General features: G+C 44.2%; 1 long non-coding RNA gene across 1 annotated transcript in view; it reads left to right on the top strand.

Moving 5' to 3' along the window:
* The window catches only part of LOC138745463 (uncharacterized), a 61445-nt gene extending 42417 nt beyond the window's left edge, over positions 1 to 19028 (top strand). Inside the window, exon 4 of the long non-coding RNA XR_011346281.1 lies at positions 18595 to 19028. This is a non-coding gene — a long non-coding RNA (uncharacterized lncRNA). The remainder of the gene's footprint in view (positions 1 to 18594) is intronic.
* Positions 19029 to 20687: the final 1659 nt, after the last annotated feature.

Raw genomic sequence — 20687 nt, 5'->3', positions numbered from 1 at the left:
AACATCTGTCAAGCTCATGTCAAATAAATATGTATAGCATGGACTGATAAAAGGTGTCGAGCAATGGGTTTGCATATGTACCTCCTGCCAGACTGCCAAGATTCAGTGCCACACTAAGGTACCTCTTCAACATTTCCCGACAGTATGCAGGCAGTTGGAACACGTGCATGTGGACCTGCTTGGACCATTGCCAGAATCTCAAAACATGAGATACATTCTAACAGTTGTAGAACATTTCACGTGCTGACCAGAGGCCGTCCCGTTGCCATCCAGTGACGCTGAGACAAGGGCCAGAGCATTCATCGTCAACTGGATTTGGTTTTCCCACATTAATTCAGTCCGCAGAACACAATTCACCCTCATTCCCACTGGCAACTGAAGTCCACTTTTAAGGCCCGACTCACTGGTCCCAGTTAGGTTGATGAGTTGCCATGCATTCTTTTGGGAGTGCACACAGCTCCAAAGTAAGATATGTCTGCATTTTCCGCAGAGATGCTTTATGGTCTGGTCCTTACAGTTTCATGGGACATTGATTTCACAACCAATTCTGATCTGAACATCCTTCAGCAGCTTCGACATGGTATCACGATCAGCAAAGCTTTTCCTACCCACTGGCTTGGATCCCCTTAACAGAATGTGCCCCACCACTCCTGGACGCTGATTTTGTTTTTGTGCGCAGACAGGACCCAGGAATGCTGTTACAACGACCGTATGAGGACCTTTTCTGCGTGGTGAAGAAGGATGGGTTTGAGTATACTTTGGACATTGGGGGACATTCGCAGCTGTTTAGTTTGGACAGACACAAGCCTGCCCATGTGGATCCCGCTTCACCCATTCAGTGCCTCCAGCCCAGACGATTAGCGTGTCCACCTAAGGTGCATGCAGCTGGTGTTTTACTTTCTGGCGACGGTTCTGGGGGGTGTAGCAGCTGTGTAGCGGGCCGAGTGGGCAAGTTTCTTTGGCAGGCACATGAAATCGTAAGGCAGACAGCTGGGAACTCATCCATTTAATTGACCACATGCACGTGGTGCTGCGTGCCAAGGAACAGCACGTTGGTCTGTGATTTCTCCTGCCGGAAGGTGCGGGACGCTCACAGGGCCCGTGGATCTGCAGCAAACACATAATGATGTCCCACCTTGACCCATGGAGCACAGGACATGCTGTAAATAGAAGAAGCCTGTAAAGACTGAATAAAGCAGTCTTGTGTTGACTAACCTGGTATGTGTGTGTGTGTGTGTGTGTTGCTGTAATAGCTCTGTCGAAGTAGCCGCTACATATATAAATATTTGGAGGATTATTGCACTTAGAGGATACTTTTCATCCATCTCACAGCCTGTGGGAAGAAGCTATTCCCCAGCCTGTAAGTCCTGATTTTGATGATGGACGTGGTGAAAATGGTCTTTGTACTATTGCTTGAGCCTGATTTGAACAACACTCCCAGTAAATGTCATCTACAGAAAAAGGGAGATCCCAGTGATCCTCACTACTCTGCATCATTCCTGTCTGATGCTTTACAGCAACTAGACCATCCAATGGTGCAGCCAGACAGTAGACTCAACTGCGCTCCTGTAAAATCTCAGGATGAGAACCGTTGGCCTTGACCTCCTCAGCCTCCTTGGGAAATGTAGGCCCTTCCTGACCAATAAGGAGATGTGATTGTTTTGTGTATTAATACGTGTGCTGTATGGATGGGAATTTTATGTGATTGTATTGTCTATTCTTGCTCTTCAACAATTTTTAGTGGATAGAAAATGCGCAAATCTAAATAGGTCATATGCATTAAATGGTGGACTATTGAGATGTGCCTCAGTTTTCTTCTTCTTCAGGCTGACTTCTGTTAGGTCTGCTTTGTTCATGAATGAGTGAGACAAACACCAGACTGAGTCGAAATCAGGGTTCTTTGTTCTTTATTACCGGATTGTAACACTTGCGACTAACAATGTTAGTCGGAGAATGCATTCTGCCGTTATCAGCAAAATGGTGATTTTTTATACCCTTGGATACGTGCTTAGAACATCATCATATCATTACTTGTCCAATGACTAAAACTGTTGCTATCCTTTCCCTGCTAGCTTCCTGCCTCTCAATCCATCAATGTCTCTCTTATCTTGTAAGTACAAGGATGCATTCACATCTTGTTACAGCCCTGCACAGGGTAACTCCTTACACATTCCCATCTCATGATGTTTTACCTAACAGGAGTACAAGGACACTTCCCCTTCTTGTTACAGCCCTGCACAGGGTAACTCCTTACACATTCCCATCTCATGATGTTTTACCTTACAATCCCTCCTTTGTCCTCTTTAGAGGACAATCTCGCCCTGACTATGCTACCACCGCGTTACATTAGTTCGCCTATTATTGCCAAGCTCTATATGGGTTCTGTTCACAGGGTAGTTCGGCTGGTGGGCGAGGGCTCCCCCAACCCTCCTTTGCGTACACCCCCCATCCGTCACCCCGATCCCACTTCCCGTTTACAAGTTTCATCCCATTTGCCCCCAAGCAAAAAACTAGCTAACCCCCCGTACATTAGTAAATTCCCAAGTTAACATATGGTCTACAATCTGATTAATAATGTTTGTGTTACAATCAATGTTATAATATTTGTTCTACAATCAAGGTTATAATATTTAGGTTACAAGCAAGGTTAAAATTATATGTGTAACAATCTAATTCACAATCCCTCCTTCCCATCACATTCCCCATCAGACTCCAGATCGATCTCAGCAACTTTCTCCGCCTCCTGTAATGTGAGATAGTCTTGCTCCACAGCCTGCACAGCTTGATATTTCGGAGGCAGTTCATCACGGTCAGCAAAGGCTCTCTCTATGGTCCTCGTGACCAGCGTTCGAATGCATGGAATACAACAACAGCCACAAGTGATAAAAATTGATACAGAAATGAACAAACCCAGCAAAAGTTGTCCTAACAATGTGCTCCATCTCCCAAACACTCCCTGTAACCAGGATAAAACAGGATTGGAGACTTCAGACTGGGCTTTTAATTCTTTCGCCAATGCCCTAAGTTTCGTTAACCCCTTAGTGAGTGATCCATCTGGCCCTGTGTTATTAGAGATAGAAGTGCAGCATAGATCTCCAAACATAGCACACACTCCACCTTTCTCTGCCAGGACCATATCAATCGCTATCCTATTCTGAAGTGTCATAAGGGAAGTTTCTGACAGTTGTTGATGTATTGCCTCAACAACGTCCCTGGTCAAATTTGCAAGGCGCTGGACATTATAGTGAATAAGGTTGATCCTATTAACATTTTTATTTACAGTGATGGGAAAAATTGCACTAAAAACAGGAAAGCTTTCAAACCCAGCTGCAATCTCATCGGCTAATTTAAATTCGTCCGGAATATTCCGGGCTTAGCCAATGGCATCAATCCATACCCCATCAGGGTTCCTTCCTCCCGGCCCAAAGAGTCCAACACTCCTCCTTTTTCTCCACTGCCAACTCTCTGTGTGGCGCAATTCTAGGGAATCCTCGTCTCCCTCCTGCCTTTTGACAATCAGCACTGGCGCATTAAGGGTTACTAGAGCACACCGACCATCCCATTTAGCGGGGAGCCAGTTGTACAGCACTCTTCCTCCACAAAACCACCAAATATCCGCCCTAGCCTGGGTCAAGCGGGTTGCACTACTGCTATGTGAGAGATCAACATGAGTCCTGCACGAGTCGCTGGGCAGCCAACCCACATGGAAAACGTGCGCTGCTGTGTTGTTGTTGGCAAAACAAGTAACATTAGTTATGCCTGTGGATCTAAAGACAGGGGGAGCTACATTAGCCGGAGCTATGGGAAACGTCTGTTCCCATATCAGACACCTATTCAGTGGGTTGGATTCTGACATTAGGTTCAAGGCGCAGTCCATAGCATCTGTCTCCTCAAAAATTGATCTGCTCATCCGTAATAATGGCCTTCCTCGGGCACAGACCCAGCAGTTCCCATACCCTGCTTGGTCCGCATATTTACCCATCTGATCTATCCAGGAGTTTGACTCATCAATACCTGTCTCAATTGCTATCTTCTCTCCCCTGGACATCTTCGTACCGTCGAATTTTCTCACTTCCCCCTCTTTCGAAGTGGGTTTAATTATGTCCTTTGTGTATGTTTGTAAGTCGAACCTCACCACTCCCCAAGGATCTTTTCCATTAATAGACACTCCAATCATTAGATAGAAGAGGTCTCCGACACCATGTTCTCTCCCTGTGCCTCCCTCGCATGTCTTGTACTGTAGTAGGTTTTCGATACCCTAGTATCATTTCTCTATGTGCCTCAGACATGGCCGTACCGTTTTTACCCACGAGTCTTCCTAGGAAAGTTACCACCCTCCTTCCGACCTGACATTTCGACCTTTTTACTTTAAATCCAGCCTCGCCTAACCCCTTGAGTAAAACTGCTGTCCCTGTCAGGCACTCATGTGGCGTTTTCCCTGCTAATATTAGGTCGTCTACATACTGAATCAGTGTAACATCTTCCGGGAGCTTTAATTTCATTAGGATTTCGCTAAGGGCCTGATTGAACAGTCCTGGACTGTCCTTATAACCCTGAGGTAATCTAGTGTATGTGTACCGATGTGCTTGGTAAGTGAAAGTGAACCAGTCTTGGCATTCCTCAGCTAATTTCAAGCAGAAGAATGCGTTTGCCAGATCAATGACAGTATAGTATTCGTGCTCCGGACTCAGAGCCCTAAGTGCTACATATGGGTCTGGGAATGGTCTCCCGATGGTCTTGGTAGCCAAGTTAATATCCCGGAGGTCGTGTACCATCCTCCAGTCTTTTCTACCCGGTTTGGGAACAGGCATGATGGGCGTGTTCCACATACTGTCAGGTGCCGCCCTTAAAACCCCTGACTCCATTAACCCTTCTATCGTTCCTTTAATACCCTCCTCCTGACTGGGCGACAAGCGGTATTGTTTTCTCCATATTGGTTTCTGCCCGGGGTTGGCCAATTCTAGAAATACCTCTCCTTTTATTACTCCCACATCATAGGGCCCCGTTGTCCATATATGTGGACTCAGATTAGAAAGATATTTGTCTGAGTCTCTGTGATCAATATTTTCTCCCTCTATGGCTCGGTCTCTTTCTACTTTCTCATTCACTACCTGGTCCCATGCTTCAATATTCAGTCTGACAAATTTTCCTCCCTCCGAGGTGGAATATCCCGGGATTTCTGTCTGCCTGTATTCACACCCTATCGCTTCCTTTACCATCGGACCCAGCTGTCGAGCGTGATGATCTTTGGCAATACCCAAGGTCACATGAGGCACACTTTCTACTCCTAAGCAGAACCACTCCATTTGTTCTTCTGTCATGACAACCATAGCAGCTATTCCCTCCTTGCCTACAAAGATAAATGGACAATGTATCGTTTCTGTCTTCCCTTCTTTTAGAGAGTCCCACCTCTCCTCATATTCCTGGTCCGGGTGGATGGTGTAGTTTAATGTAACATGCATAGGATATAGTGGATAATGCTAATCCCCATACCGAGGAATACTGGCCCTCCACTCAAAAAACTGTTTAATCAGCCCTGGGCCTGGTTCATCATACAGTAGCCGACTCCAGAAAATACTAACCTCCACAGAGTCTTCTGAAGCATTAGATGGGGTCATTACTATAAACTGTCCTCCCCTTCTTATTGTATCCCCTGGGTATGTTAACCGAAGGCCCTTCTCAGAACATTGTATGGTTATTCCTAGTTTGGTAAGAATGTCCCTTGCTAATAAATTAATGGGCAACTTGGCACAACCAGGACAGGCGTTTTAACCCTTTGTCGTCCAAATGTCATGTCGATGTTATCTGTATAGGGCTGTGTTTCCCTTATCCCGGAGAATCCTATTGTAGATAATGTTTTGCCCGAAAATGTGCTCCCTGGGGGTTTTTTAATCACTGTCGTAACTGCTGCCCCTGTGTCAACCATAAATTCAATTTTTTCTCCATTTACCGTCCCCCAAACTTTTGGTGGCTCCCAGGGAGGCGTGATTTTTGATTCTCCAGGGCACCTTCAATAATCAAATTCAGCACCTTCCTCAATATAGTCATTACACTGAGGTGCCTGGACTTGTTGATCACTCTGCCACCCCCCGATTCTCTGGGGCTCATCAATGTGTCCACCCCTACCCCTTGCTTGTCCTCTTAAGTTTCCTCCTCTTCCCCGATAGCCTCTAATAGAGGGTAATCTTTTTCCCCTTGCTCTCCCAGCCTCCGGACAGTTCCGCTGGTAGTGTCCAGGATTTTGGCAGTACCAGCATACTGCATGTTCCCCTCTATACATTGTACCTAGCTGTCTTACCCAACCATTTCTTACTTGGGGTCCCGGATTTATCACTGGCCCCATGACCTGTGGGACTATCTGTTGGGCCGCTAATTTAACCCCTATATGTTCTATGGCTCTCACCAATTTATCGGTTGTCTTGTCCACCTCCTTCTGGGACGCACTTTCTGACTTAGCATGCTCTGATTGACGATGTCGTTTGATTGCATGTGTCAGGTGTCTTTTCCACAAATCCTCTGACATTGTCTCTAATCCCACAATGTCCCTTAATTTTGCTTGAACCGTAGCAGGTAGTCCGTTTATTATCCCATTACGAAAGTGAGCCCTTCCTAAGGGGCTGTGGTCGGGTCTTTCTCCAGTCCCTGTTTCCCATAAGTCCCATGCTCGAGTGAAATACTCGTGTGCAGTCTCTCCTTCCTTTAGTTGAAGGGTTACCAAGGCATCCAAACTCTACCGGCACCACCTACGGCTCCTAGAACGCTTCCACCAGCGTTGTCTCCGCTCCATCCTCAACATCCATTGGAGCGCTCACACCCCTAACGTCGAGGTACTCGAGATGGCAGAGGTCGACAGCATCGAGTCCACGCTGCTGAAGATCCAGCTGCGCTGGATGGGTCACGTCTCCAGAATGGAGGACCATCGCCTTCCCAAGATCGTATTATATGGCGAGCTCTCCACTGGCCACCGTGACAGAGGTGCACCAAAGAAAAGGTACAAGGACTGCCTAAAGAAATCTCTTGGTGCCTGCCACATTGACCACCGCCAGTGGGCTGATAACGCCTCAAACCGTGCATCTTGGCGCCTCACAGTTTGGCGGGCAGCAACCTCCTTTCAAGAAGACCGCAGAGCCCACCTCACTGACAAAAGGCAAAGGAGGAAAAACCCAACACCCAACCCCAACCAACCAATTTTCCCTTGCAACCGCTGCAATCGTGTCTGCCTGTCCCGCATCGGACTTGTCAGCCACAAACGAGCCTGCAGCTGACGTGGACTTTTTACCCCCTCCATAAATCTTCGTCCGCGAAGCCAAGCCAAAGAAAAGATTGAGATGTGCAGAACAACAAAGGGATGTAGGAGTGATGGTAAATAGTTCCCTCAAGGCTGATACTCAGGTAGATGGTGTGGTGTAAAAGGCATTTGGAATGTTGGCCTTCATAAATCGGAGTATTGAATTCAAGAGCAGGGAGGTTATGATGAAATTGTACAAGGCATTGGTGAGGCCAAATTTGGAGTTCTGTGTACAGTTTTGGTCACCAAATTATAGGAAAGATATAAACAAAATAGAGAGAGTGCAGAGAAGGTTCACAAGAATGTTGACAGGATTTCAAGGTTTGAGTTACAGGGAAAGGTTGTGCAGACTGGGGCTTTTTTCTCTGGAGCGTAGAAGATTGAGAGGGGACTTGATAGAGGTGTTTTAAGATTTTAAAAGGGACAGACAGAGTAGATGTGGATAGGCTTTTTCAATTAAGAGTGGGGGAGATTCAAACTGGAGGGCATGGTTTAAGATTGAAGGGGTAAAATTATAAAGGGAACATGAGGGGAAATTTCTTTACGCAAAGGGTGGTAGGGATGTGGAATGAGCTTCCGGCAGACGTAGTTGAGGCGGGATCATTGGTTACATTTAAGTATAGACTGGATAGTTACATGGAGAGGAGAGGACTGGAGGGGTATGGACTGGGTATTGGTCAGTGGGAGTAGGAGGGTGGGAATTTGTTATGGCACTAGTTGGGCCGAACTGGCCTGTTCTGTGCTCTAACTGGTTATATTGTACCTTAGGATGTACAATCATGTACAGATTGTCTTTAAATAGTCATTTGGCCCAGATGTCTTTTCAGTCCAAGAATACTTTCGGTTACAGGCTGATTTTGAACAATCACGCCATTGATTCTTAAACAAACATCGTTTTTAATTTTCTTTAAACAAAAAAAAAATCAGGATCAAACTTTAACTTATCACTATTAACAGTCTTCCATTACCACCATCTAATTTTAAATGCAGGTGTATTTAATGTGCATAAAGTTATTTGACACAACTCCAAGTTCACCGGTGTCTATCAATTCTTATACTGTACACAGAATTCAACATTTATGAATTTGCACCAAGCTCTGGTGCTTAAAAGTAAATGTGTACCCTCCAGTAAGGCTCTTATTGGTTTCAGAGAGGGATTGCTTGCTCATTGGACACACATAAACTGATTCCCTCTGATCAGCCACTTTGGTGTCTTGCCAAAGAAACTTGACCCATCAGGGTTTTCCAAATGATAACCTCTTCTGCAGGTCACCATAGAGTTCCTTTTGTTTCCCTTTTTTCAAGTGAAACATCATTTCTATCCAGCTATTTCTTCATATGGACAACAAAGTTTTTCAACATGCTGAACTGAGAACTAACACCCCGTCTTCAAAACAAGATGCCAGCTTGCCATCTCTCTCTCTCTCTCTCTCTCTCTCTCTCTCTCTCTCTCTCTCTCTCTCTCTCTCTTAGAAAAAGCCTATTTGGTCTCTCCTCTCTGCTTGCAAAACCACATGAACTTCTTAGAACAGCAAACTGGAACCAGCCAGATTACTGCACCAGACCCAAACTTCTGAGTCCATTCATCTGTTCCTTTAAAAGCAATAATCAATTTACACCTGCTTTTGAAATTCTTTAGTAAAACAGTCTCCTTGTTTTGTCTTTGAAAAGGCTCTTGGTGCCTGAATGACTCACTCTCAGCCAAGCTCTTGCATTTTAAATAAGAGCTGTATTGTGAAGTGTATGTGTTTGTTTGTGACCTAAACGACTCCTCCAATCCATCTCTTTCAAAAACATCTCTATATACAATATAAAATATATAATCTGTCACAGGACAGACGCAGCAGAGGAGTTGTGATAAAATCAACGGTGTCCTTGCAAAAATAAAAAGTGGGAAGAGGTATAATCTGGTGAGTAGAATTTGTAATAGTTTGAAACTTGAACCTCTCTCTCTATTTCAGGAGACAATTTACTGTCATGTAATTAAAAAGTGTCATATCACACAAAATTGCTTTTTTCCTGCTGTAAGACAAACAGATTCACCTCTGGCAGAAGTTGACTGAAATACCTCTTGCACCCACCATCCCCTGCCACCCTGAACCCTGGGACAAGTCACTGAGGGTCTGTGGATTCTCTTTCAATGCTCACAGACCATCCAAGTCATTGGCAATGTGAGCTCCAGTTTTGAACCTCTGACATAATTAGGAACCATTTAGCACTCACTCGTATCCCAGGACTGATACCTGACACCCTTTTAGCCAGTTTAGACCCAGTCTCTAGCATTCCACAGCCTGGTGTGAGTTCCTTGACTGCTATGTCCAGAAGCCCGCAGCCTGCGTGGGTTCCTCTCTTGAAGTCACCAACAGGAGACTTCTTAGTTATAAATTAACTAAGAGGAGAATCTCACATGTCTAGATGGATGGAAATGGCATTATTACAAATTGAAGCCTTATATTTGAATATTCAGGTGCCAAATTTGCAAATGCATAGAATATATATTTCTCAAGCTATTTGTAATCTTTTTCCAAAGGAAAATATTTGCATGTCATCTTGGCATCCCTAAAAATATATGTATATCTTATTTCCAAGTAAGTGCAATACATGTCCTCATCACCGCTAACGTTAATTTAACAAATTTCAATTGATATATTAATAGATTTAATTTGGGCCTTGTTCCTTCAATATTTCCTAATAAAATTAAGGTCAGATTCTGCGGAAAAACATATCCTATAACTTGTTCCATTAATATTGTCATTCTCCTCAAAAAGATCTTGCATTAGGACAAAGATAAGTTGCAACATCTTCAACACACCTAAAACATTGATCTGATAATTCTGATTTTATTCTATTCAATTTCACTGGTGTAAGAAGTAACTGTAGAAGAAAAACTAGTTGTGAATTCTTTCCTCACTGCTGCAATGTGGAACTCTGGTCAATAGTTCCAGACTGCTGAGTTGAAGTGAATTAATACATCTCCCCTGGATCACATGATCTCTATTGCCAAATCATCTTCCTGTAGAGCTTTTCAAATCCAACAGCCTGAGTCACCTGACTCCAGGGGCAGCTTTCAGATAAAATCCTTTCTGACATCTGCTACATGACTGATGTCAAAACAATTATACTGAACTAATTTGTATATTACATTGAGATCCTTATATGGATCTGCCCATATTTGCCAATCAATTACAATATTCAGATCCATTTCCCACCTTTGTCTCAACTTATGAACTCCTCATTTTAAAGTTCCTACTTGTAATAAAGAGGACATCATCAAATAATTGTTTTTAACAATTCCTCTTATAAGGAATTTCTATTTCAGTACAACATAGTTGGTCCTAACTTATCCTTCAAATATGCTCTAAGTTGGAAATAGCAAAAAGATTGTGATGAGGTATACGATATTTATTTCTCAATTGCTCAAATGACATTAATTGACCCCTTTCATAACAATCTTCAACATTTATAATCCCCTTATGAAACCAGCTATCCAGAAATTGATGATCCTTTAAAAAAGATACGAGGATTTTGAATCAAAGCCATTCTGGGTGATGTACATCCACTTACACCAATTTCATCATTTATTTTATTCCATATATTAATCAAATGTTTCAACAATTGTGTATCTTTATCACCAACCATTAATTTTGATTCCCACTTGTACATAAATTCTTTTGCTTTTCCCTCTCCTATTTTATTTGATTCTATTTTAACCCTTTCAAAAAAAGAAGCAAGAAATCTCATTTGAGCTGCTCCATAACAATTTTTAAAATGAGGAAGCTGCAGTCCCCTCAATGCAGAATTTGCATTGGGTTACTTGTAACATGGGATTCAATTGGAAATGGGTTCACGTCACATAAAACCACGATGCAGCATGTTTTCTAAGAATGGGATGCAAGAGGAGGGTTGACTAGGTCTCCAGCAGGATATAGATCACAAGATATAGGAGCAGAAGTAGGCCCGTCGAGTCTGTTCCACCATTCTTCCACTCACCCCCACTCCTCAACTTTCTCCCAATAACCCTTGATTCCTTGTCAATCTCTGCCTTAAATACACCCAATGACGTCACGTGGGTTTCACGACCCACTGACACAATCAATTTGTTCCACATTTGTTTTAAATTGACACCCTTTTATCCTGAAATTATGCTCTCGTGTCCTAGAATCCCCTACCATCGGAAATAATCTTTGCCATATGTACTCTGCCCAGTCCATCTAGCATTTGAAATGCCTCTGAGGTCCCCCTTATCCTTCTGTACTCCAACTAGTACAGTCAAAGAGTCGACAATTGTTCCTCATACACTAACCCTTTCATTCCTGATATCATTCCAGTAAATGATCTCTGACCTTCTCCAACACCAGCACATCTTTTCTCAAATACAGCACCCAAAACTCGAATTCTGATTGAATGGAAAGGCAATTCTCCAACGACACAAACACAACAGTTACATGATATTATGTCTTGTTGATATTTACCACTCGGGAAGGTTCTTGTTGGTTTTCAGATAGAGGTGTGTTGTTCAGGCAAGCATTAGTGTTTTTGTGACTCAACGTACCAGCATCTGAAGTCCGTTTTCTCTTCAGAAAAGCTTGATAGCTTAAGCATGGAGCAGAGCTGAGCCACGACTTTGCAGGTATTTAAGGGAGTGTGTGGGCAGGTTTTGTTCTGGACCAACAATCTCACCAAATGACTCTGCTTGAAATCAAGATTCAAACTATTTTGAGGAATACAACAGGAATTGTTCAACAAGAGCCTGGTGTTCCCTGAGGAGTTTTCTTTCAATAGTGGAAATTATTTTTTTTTAAAGCCCGTTAATCTTCCTGATACAGATCTTTCTATTTAACTTTCAGGTTGCTATCTGTTGTTAACTTGGAGGCCTTTAATGGGGTGACTGGGTGGAATCTTTGCTTTAACCAAGCAGTTCTCTTGCAATTTTCCAGCTGTAGGATGAGGTGCAGTTGCTTGCAAGTTTAGCAAGTGGGATGATGATGTGAAACTTTTTGTTTTTGAAAATGCCAAGGTGAAAATTTTAACGTTAGTCTTCTTGGTTTGCTTAAGTTTACAGAGGAGATGTTGGGTCAAGCTGAGAAGACAGAGTTGGATGCCCATTTGGCGAATCGGCTGAGCAAAGCAGAAAGCACAAAACGAGGGGCTGAAAAATTAATGAAGCAAACTGAAGTGCCGTTGAACCCAAACCCAGGTAAAGAAATTAATTTGAGCAGCAATACTTAAGAGATCAAACGATTTGGGCTTTTAGTGGTGTCCTATTTAAATGAACAAAATCTGATTAGAATAGAAGTTTATCTAATGTTTGGAAGTTGCCACAAAAAAATGGAGCATATAAATAAGATGTTGTAATTAAGATAAATGAACAATACAATGAGCCTGGTGTCACAGTATCTGCTTCAGTCTACAGTACATCACCATTAAACCTGGTCCCCACTTTACTCCTGGTGTCAAATTATCTACCTCAACATACTGTAAATCACTGTTAAACTTTCTCCCCCTGTGAACCTGGTGTCACAGTATCTGACACAGTTCATAGTATATCACTGTTAAACCTCACAAATGTGAATCCTACTATAAAATAATGCACCCCTTCTAAGTCTCACAGTATTCTAATCCCCACCTATTTTAAAAATTCCAAAAAAAAGAGAAACATCAATCCCAAAACAAGTTACTCAAGAGTAGTAGCCCCCTAAAAATCTGGGTGTGGTAAAGTCCACAAGTGGCATGTGACTAAAGGACTCAGTGTCACCCACCCCCAGTCAGACTTTCACAAAGTACTGAAACAAAAACATTCAACCCAGTGATTCCAGTCCCACTGATTGTTCCGGATCTTCAATATCGAGAAGACTTTGTGTCAATTCAACTTTTTTCCCATTCTTTCCATATTTTCCAATCTTCCCATTTCCATTCCCATTGACCTTTCCCTTTGGTGACAATGGTGACGATCGCCCACTTCCTCATACATCTGGCAATTAATTAGCAAATATTAAAGCATCGTGGTCATTCTCAAAAAACTGAGATTGAAAATTCCCATAAAAATCTTTCAATACTGCCGCATAACGAAAAGCAAATTTATATCCCTTTCGCCACAATACTTCTTAGGCTGAATTAAATTCTCGGTCTCTTCTGATAATTTCTTGACTCAGATCTGCATTAAAAAAAACCCTATTATTTTGAACCATCAGTGGATCCTGATTTTGCCGTGTTTTCTGCACCACCAATCGGAGGATCATCTCTCTGTCTTGATATTTAAAAGAGTGAATCAAAACTGCTCGTGGTAATTCGCCTGGAAACGGTTTCTTCCTTAACGCTCTGTTTGCTCGATCTAATTCCAGTCCATCTGGAATAAATTACCTGCCCTACACTTCTGGGATCCATTTCTTCAAAACCTACATCGGATCCGAACCTTGCATATCTTCTGGAAGACCTACTATCTTAACATTATTTCTACGACATTGGTTTTCTAATGAGCCAAACTTCTTCAATAATTCCTTCTTCTGAATCCCCCAATCTACAAAAGGATCTTCCACTATTTCCATTTTTTCTCTATTATGCTCCATTTGACTCTTGCATTCAAGAAAGCCTCCTCAATCTTTTTAAAATGATCTTGCACAGTATCCACTGATCGTGTCCATCTCGTAACATCATCTTAACTACATTAATATCTTGCTTCATAAAAGTTATTTCTTCACACACAGTGTTCATTTTAGTTTTCATTTCTGAAAATCCTTGAGTCATCTGATGAGTCATCTGCATTGATATATTTGCCATATCTTCCATGAGCTGAGCAATCCCTTCTCGAATTGGAAACACAGAATCCAGTCCAGGATCCATCACCTCCATTTGAGGCTGACCTTCTTTTGCCGCAGTCCCCAGTTGTTGAAATTCTAATGAAATTGAGCATCTTCCTCCTCCATAGCAATAGGTCCTCTTCCGGTGCTGCTGTGGGTCTGGACACCCGACAACAGTGTGCCGACCTCGTCAGTTCACCGTCGATCAGGCTCCCCCACAGCCCACACCTTCTCCAAAGGTTTGTGGACCCTCAACACACTGTGCATGCCCAGTAGGGCCACCGACTACGCAGTGCGTCTTCTGATGCTACACTGTACCTCTCCTGACCACCAGGCAATGCTGCACGCTTATGTGCCTGTCCTCGCTCAGCTGGCCCGCCCTCACGCCTGTGTTCATGAGTGCACGAGTCAAAACCGCTGAACTCATCGCTGAGCTGGTGCCATCTTGCGATAGCGCAAGTGGTGCCGACGAAATACTTCGCCGGGCAGGAATCCTCTGAGGCTTGGAGACGCCAGTCAACGACTCCATTGCTTCAAGTTGAACTCGGCCATAATTCTTCAACACTTTTGTAAGGTAATTTCTTCTGGAACTGAGTTTTCGATTTTTTCACATTTGTAGCTATTTTGATCCTCCACAATTCCAAAGTCTATAAACAGTATTTTTAATCACTTTTACAACTTTTAAAATCAAGCATTTAATAGTCTAACTGGGGAAGGGTGGAACCACACGTCTACCCTCTGCACCATCTTGTCACAGTATCTGACACAGTTTATAGTAAATCACTGTTAAACCTTCACATTACTGTGAATGCTGTCTCTCAGTTTCTGCCTCAATCTACCGTTCATCAACATTAAACCTTCTCCCCCTGTTAACTTCATGTTAAAGTATCAGCCTAAGTTTACCACACATCATCATTAAACCTTCTCCCCATTGGGAGACCGGTTTTACTGTATCTGCCACAGTTTATCGTACATCACTATTATACCTTCTCACTACTGTGAACTCGGTGTTACAGAGCCTGCCACTCTACCGCACATCACCAGTAAACCTTCTCCTCAATGTGAGCCTGGTGGTACTGTATCTGCCACAGTTTAGTGTACATCATCATTAAAAATTCTCCCCAATATGAAGCTGGTGTCACTTTATTTGCCAAAGGTTATCGTACAACTCTGTTCAACATTTTCCCCACTATGAACCCGGTGTCACAGTAACTGCCTCAGTTTCCCATACAACACCAATAAAGCTTTTTTTCCCCACTCTGAGCCCAGTATCAATGTATCTACGTAGTCTCCTGTACATCACCATTAACCTCCACCCACAGTGAACCAGATTTCACAGTATCTGCCTCAGTTTATTATACATCATTTTAAAACCTTCTTACTACTGTAAACCTGGAGTCACAGATTCTGCTTTATTCTACCATACTTCTCTGTTAAACCTTCTCAGTACTGTGAACACAGTGTCTCAGTATCTGCCAAGGTCGTCGATTGTACATCTCCGTTAAATATTCTCCCAACTGTGAACCTGGGGTCATAGTGTCTGATACAATTTATCGTACATTACTGTTAAACCCGCCAGATAAGCTCCAGATAACGAAAGAGGAGTTCTCGCATCTGCAGGAACTGGGGATCATTCGTCGCTCTGACAGCCCTGGGGCTCACCGCTCCACCTGGTCCTAAAAGCCTCCGATGGCTGGCACCCCTGCGGAGATTATCGACGGCTTAATAATATGACAGTATCTGACCGTTACCCCATCCCTCACATTCAGGACTTTATGGCCAATCTGCATGATATGAGAGTATTCTCCAAGGTCAATCTGGTGTGTGTGTATCATCAAATCCCATTGCACCCCGAGGACATCCCCAAAACGGCCATCATCACACCCTTCGGTTTGTTCGAATTTTTATGCATGCCTTTCAGGCTCAAGAACACCGCCCAGACATAATGCACCTCATGGATACGGTGCGCAGGGATTTGAATTTTGTGTTCATTTATCTGGATGACATTCTTGTCGCCAGCAGAGACTGGGCACAACACAAGTCTCACCTGCACACCCTCTTCTCCCGACTGGCTGAATTCAGCCTAATTATCAGCCCGGCCAAATACCAGTTTTGTGCAGAAGAAAATTTGGATGGGATGAAACTAATCCAGAATCCATTGCACAAGATTGGAAAAATTAGATTGAGCGTCTTCAAATACTTGGAAGTTTTGAAGTCAACAGACTTTGGAGTGGCCACATTTGCTCAGTTACACCATTTTTCTGATGTAAGTGAAGGTGGTTTTGATCCTGTCAGTTGCTGAGTCCTGTGAAATAACCAAGTGTGAGTAGATGGTGGATTTGTAATGGGAAAAGACAGAGTGGCTCCATTAAAGTCAGTCACCAGACCTTGAATGGAATTGACTGCTGCTATTATGGCGAGCAAAATGGACGCTATGTTAAGAAGAGAATTACAGATGGAGTTAGCAGATCCTGTGTTTTGGACTGATAGAACATCAGTGCTTAAATATATTAATAATGAAATCATGAGGTTTCATCTCTTTGTGACTAACAGAGAGAATGAAAACCTGGACAACAACAAATGGCAGATTTACCACAGGACAGAGTTTCACCTGATGAATTCCCATTTACATCTGTGGAAGTTGATTATTTTGGTCCTTTGCAAGTAAAGTGAGGACGAAGTGTTGAAAAACGATATGGAGTTATTTTCACTTGTTTGACTATGAGAGCAATTCATATTGAAGTAGCGTCATTGCTTGATACAGACTCTTTTATTAATGTTCTTTGGCGTTTTATTCCTAGACGTGGTCAAGTAAAAGAATTATGTTCTGATAATGGATCGAACTTTAAAGGAGCTGAACGAGAATTATGAAAAGTTATTCAAAATTGGAATCAACATCAAATTCCTGATACATTACTTCAGAAAGAAGTTAATTGGATATTTAATCCACCCATAGTTATGGGTGTGGTACGGGTAAGGGTTAGTTGGTTGTGGAGAACGTTTACAAAGGTCTGTACTGGGCAGTACTGGGCAGCAATGCTTAATGTTGTAATGGATGCGGAAGCTCTGGGAAGGGGTAAGGGAGGGACTGGCCAGGAAGTCTGCAGATGCTGGGGCCGAGGGCAATGCACAAACATGCTGGGGAAACTCATGGATAGTTTTGTGAGGAGCAGGTCCTGCATCACGAGTCAAATTGACTATTTCGAGGAGGTGTCAAAGGAAATAGATGAAGGTCAAGGTCTGTATGTGCTGCACGTGGATTTTAGTAAGGTGCTTGACAAGGTCGTCACGGTAGCCTCATTCAGAACGTCGGGAGGCATGGGATCCATGGAGCCTTGGCTGTGTGGATTCAGAATTCGCTTGTCTGCAGTAAACAGAGGGTAGTAGTAGATGGAACAATGACTAGTGGCTCTCCAAAGGGATTTGCTCTGGGACCCCTGCTCTTTGTGATTTTTATGAATGATGATGGGAGTGGAAGGGTGGGTACGTCAGGGGATGACACAGAGGTAGAGATGTTGTAGACAGTGCAGAAGGTTGTCAGAGGTCATCCAGTTTGCAGAGAAGTGACAGATGGAGTTCAATCCTGTAAATACAGATGTACTTAAACAAGCAACTGGTCCAGGTTTATTTCCAGAGTCATTTTCAAGGGCATGAATAACAGTTTTTCCAAAGAAGGTTGGAGACCCATTAAAAGTAGCTTCATATAGACCAATATCTTTATTGAATGCGGATTACAAGATCATGAGCGCAGAGCACTTGGTTAATGGCAGGATTAAGAACAGTGTGCAGGACAGAGAAATATTTAGATCCTGCTCCATAAATCGCTCAAGGTTGCTGTGCAAATTGAGAGGGAGTTTAAGATGCTGTATTGTGTGCTAGCCTTCAGGAGTCAGGGATTGAGTTCAAGAACTGAGAGGTAACGTTGCAGATGTATAAAATTCTAGTCAAACCACACTTGGAATATTGTGTGCATTCCTGGGGCGAGAATACCAGTGGACGTCTAAATAAGGTGAGATGAGGGAACTTTAGACAAGATGTGAGGGGGATATTTTGTTGACACAGAATGTAGTGGGTGGCTGGAATGCATTGCCAGGGGTAGTAGTGGAGGCTGGTCCAAAAAAGTCATGAAAAAGATTTTAATTTCGGGACAGGAATAAAAGAAAAACAGAAGGTACTGGTGGAGGGAGGGAAGAGTAATATTGTTATGGGGTAGGTTCAGATGGGTCAGCTGAAGGGACTCGACTGATCCATCCATGATTTGTCCAGCATCTTGCTGCCATGTCGTGGTGAACCAGGGTGTTGCCTGATGGAGACACGGTACTCTGAGATCTGCAGATATAGATTGTGGTTTTCTCCATAACACACTTCCTCAGGTAAAGCAGAGGAAGGGAAAGGCCCTAGTATGCAGAGGTAGGGAGGGGGTTGATGGGGGAAGAGTTGGGGCCCTCCAAAGTCATCGTGATCAGGCCTCGGAGACGGCATCTCTATCACTCGTATTTCTCTTCCCAGGAGAAGGAGCGATCTCAGAGACAAGACACGAGTCCAGAAGAACATTGCATCCCAGCTGAACAGAGGACGGACAACATCATGATGGCCTGAACCCCTCCCCTTCTCCCTCTGGCCCTGCCAACTCCATTCCCCACTTTTTCCATATACCTTCACCCATTTCCCCCACCCATTTCTCCCCTACCTCTCCTCCATTCCAACCCCCTCCCACTCACCTTCCCTTTCACCTACCCTCACACCTATGCCCTAAACTCAGCCCTCCTCCCTTCACCTCCCCTTTCCCTCTCCTTTGCCCCTCCCCTTCACCTCCTACCCTTCCCCTCCTCCCCTTCCCCTCCTTCCCCTCCCCTTCCTACCCCTAACTTAGGGGAAGGAGGGATAGGGGAAGGGGGTAGGAGAAAGGAGGTAGTGAGAGGGTAGGGGTAGGTAATGGGGTAGTGGAAGGGGTTGCAGGTATGGGGTAGGATTAGGGGAAGGGGGTAGGTGTAGAGGATAGGGGTAGGGTTTAGGTTAGGGTTGGGGAAGGTGGGTAGAATTAAGATATGGGTCATGGACGGGTAGAGGTACAGTTAGGTTTAGGGTTAGGAGATGTGGGCTCGGGTTAGGTCGAGGTTTAGGGTTAGGTTTAGAGTTTGGGGAAGTGGGCTTGTTTTAGGTTTAGGGGAAGGGGGTAGGAGTAGGAGGTAGAGGTGGGGTGTGAGTTGGGGTTTGGGGAAGGTGGGTAGGATTAGGGTTGGGTTTAGGGGACAGCGTAGGGATAGGGTTAGGGGACAGAGTGGAAATAAGAGTTAGGGTTGGGGACGTGGTGTAGTGTTTAAAGGTATCGGTAGTGTTAACGTTAAGGATAGAGTTTGTTAGGGGTTAGGGTTAGGTTGGGGAGGGGAGCGGGGGAGGCGAGCAGGGCACGGGAAATGGGGAAGTGATGGGGGAGGGGAATGGGCATGGGAATGAGGAGGGGTACGGTGTAGAGGAAATGGGAGGTGAATGGAGGAAGGCATCGCTACCCCCTCCCCTCCCCACGCCTACCCCCACATTATCCCTGCCTCCTCTCCTCCTTCCAGAGGAAGCCGGGCCTCATACCAGCCAGAACCTCCCTGTAATTTCAGAGCCTCCGTTTCAGGAAGTGCCTTCGACACTTGCCGTTGGACAGACATCTTGTATCTTGATTCATTCTATACCGTTGATATTAAATTTAAAAATGGTTTGGTCTTTTAAAGCTTGAACTCAAAAGGCTCGTCCAGATAGACAACACAGAAACAGGCCCTTCGGCCCCACTCTCCTGCTGGCTGTGCTGTTGTAATCAGTCCATATTCCTCTCCACCTTTTCATTCTTAGCTCCCATCCAGCTCATGTTGCCTTGTCAATCTCACGGTCTGTGGGAAGAAGCTATTTCCCTCCCTGGCTTCTCTGCTTTTATTCCTCCATATCGCCTTCCTGATGGCAGGGGGACAAAGATGCTCTTTGCTGGATATCTGGGAGTCTATTTACAGAGCTCATCCCTGCAAAAAATTCAGGGGTCCCTTGCCTTGAGGTTCCACCCATGTTGCCTCTCCCTCAGCACTCTCTCGTCAGAACACAACTGCACCTTCCTTCCCCTCCTCTCCCAGGTCTCAGTATCCCCCTGACAATTCCAGTCAGCTGCCGTGTCTGCACCCTGCCCCATCTGCTATCGAATGCCCTGCATCCTCCTTCCCCGTTGGTTTCCTCCTGTTATCAGGCATCAGAATGGACCCCACCCTGTTGAAACTACCCATATTCTCACTGATCTCTCTGCACCACTGCCCTCCATCCAGGGGTCTTGGTTGTCTTGTGGTGATGGTGGAGAACAAAGTACCAACTCAAGGAGATGGGGAGCAGTAAGGAGACCCCCAGTTCCAGGAGACATGGAGAACCACAGAGATGCCCAACTCTATCAATCCGGTAGAACCTGGTCATCAGGTGCAAGGAGCTCTCGGGTACTGCTGCACGTGAGGCAGGTGTGGCCCATCCCCACACCTCCACCCTGTCAATTCCCAAAACACATTTCCTATTCATGTGGGGGTCCAAAATGTATAGAGTCTGGAGGACCATGTACGTCGTCAATCAATGGGGGCATA

Source organism: Narcine bancroftii, chromosome 11, assembly GCF_036971445.1.
Source record: "Narcine bancroftii isolate sNarBan1 chromosome 11, sNarBan1.hap1, whole genome shotgun sequence".
Lineage (NCBI taxonomy): Eukaryota > Metazoa > Chordata > Chondrichthyes > Torpediniformes > Narcinidae > Narcine > Narcine bancroftii.
The sequence above is the reverse complement of the archived record's forward strand: the minus strand, read 5'-3'. Positions and strand labels throughout refer to the sequence as shown.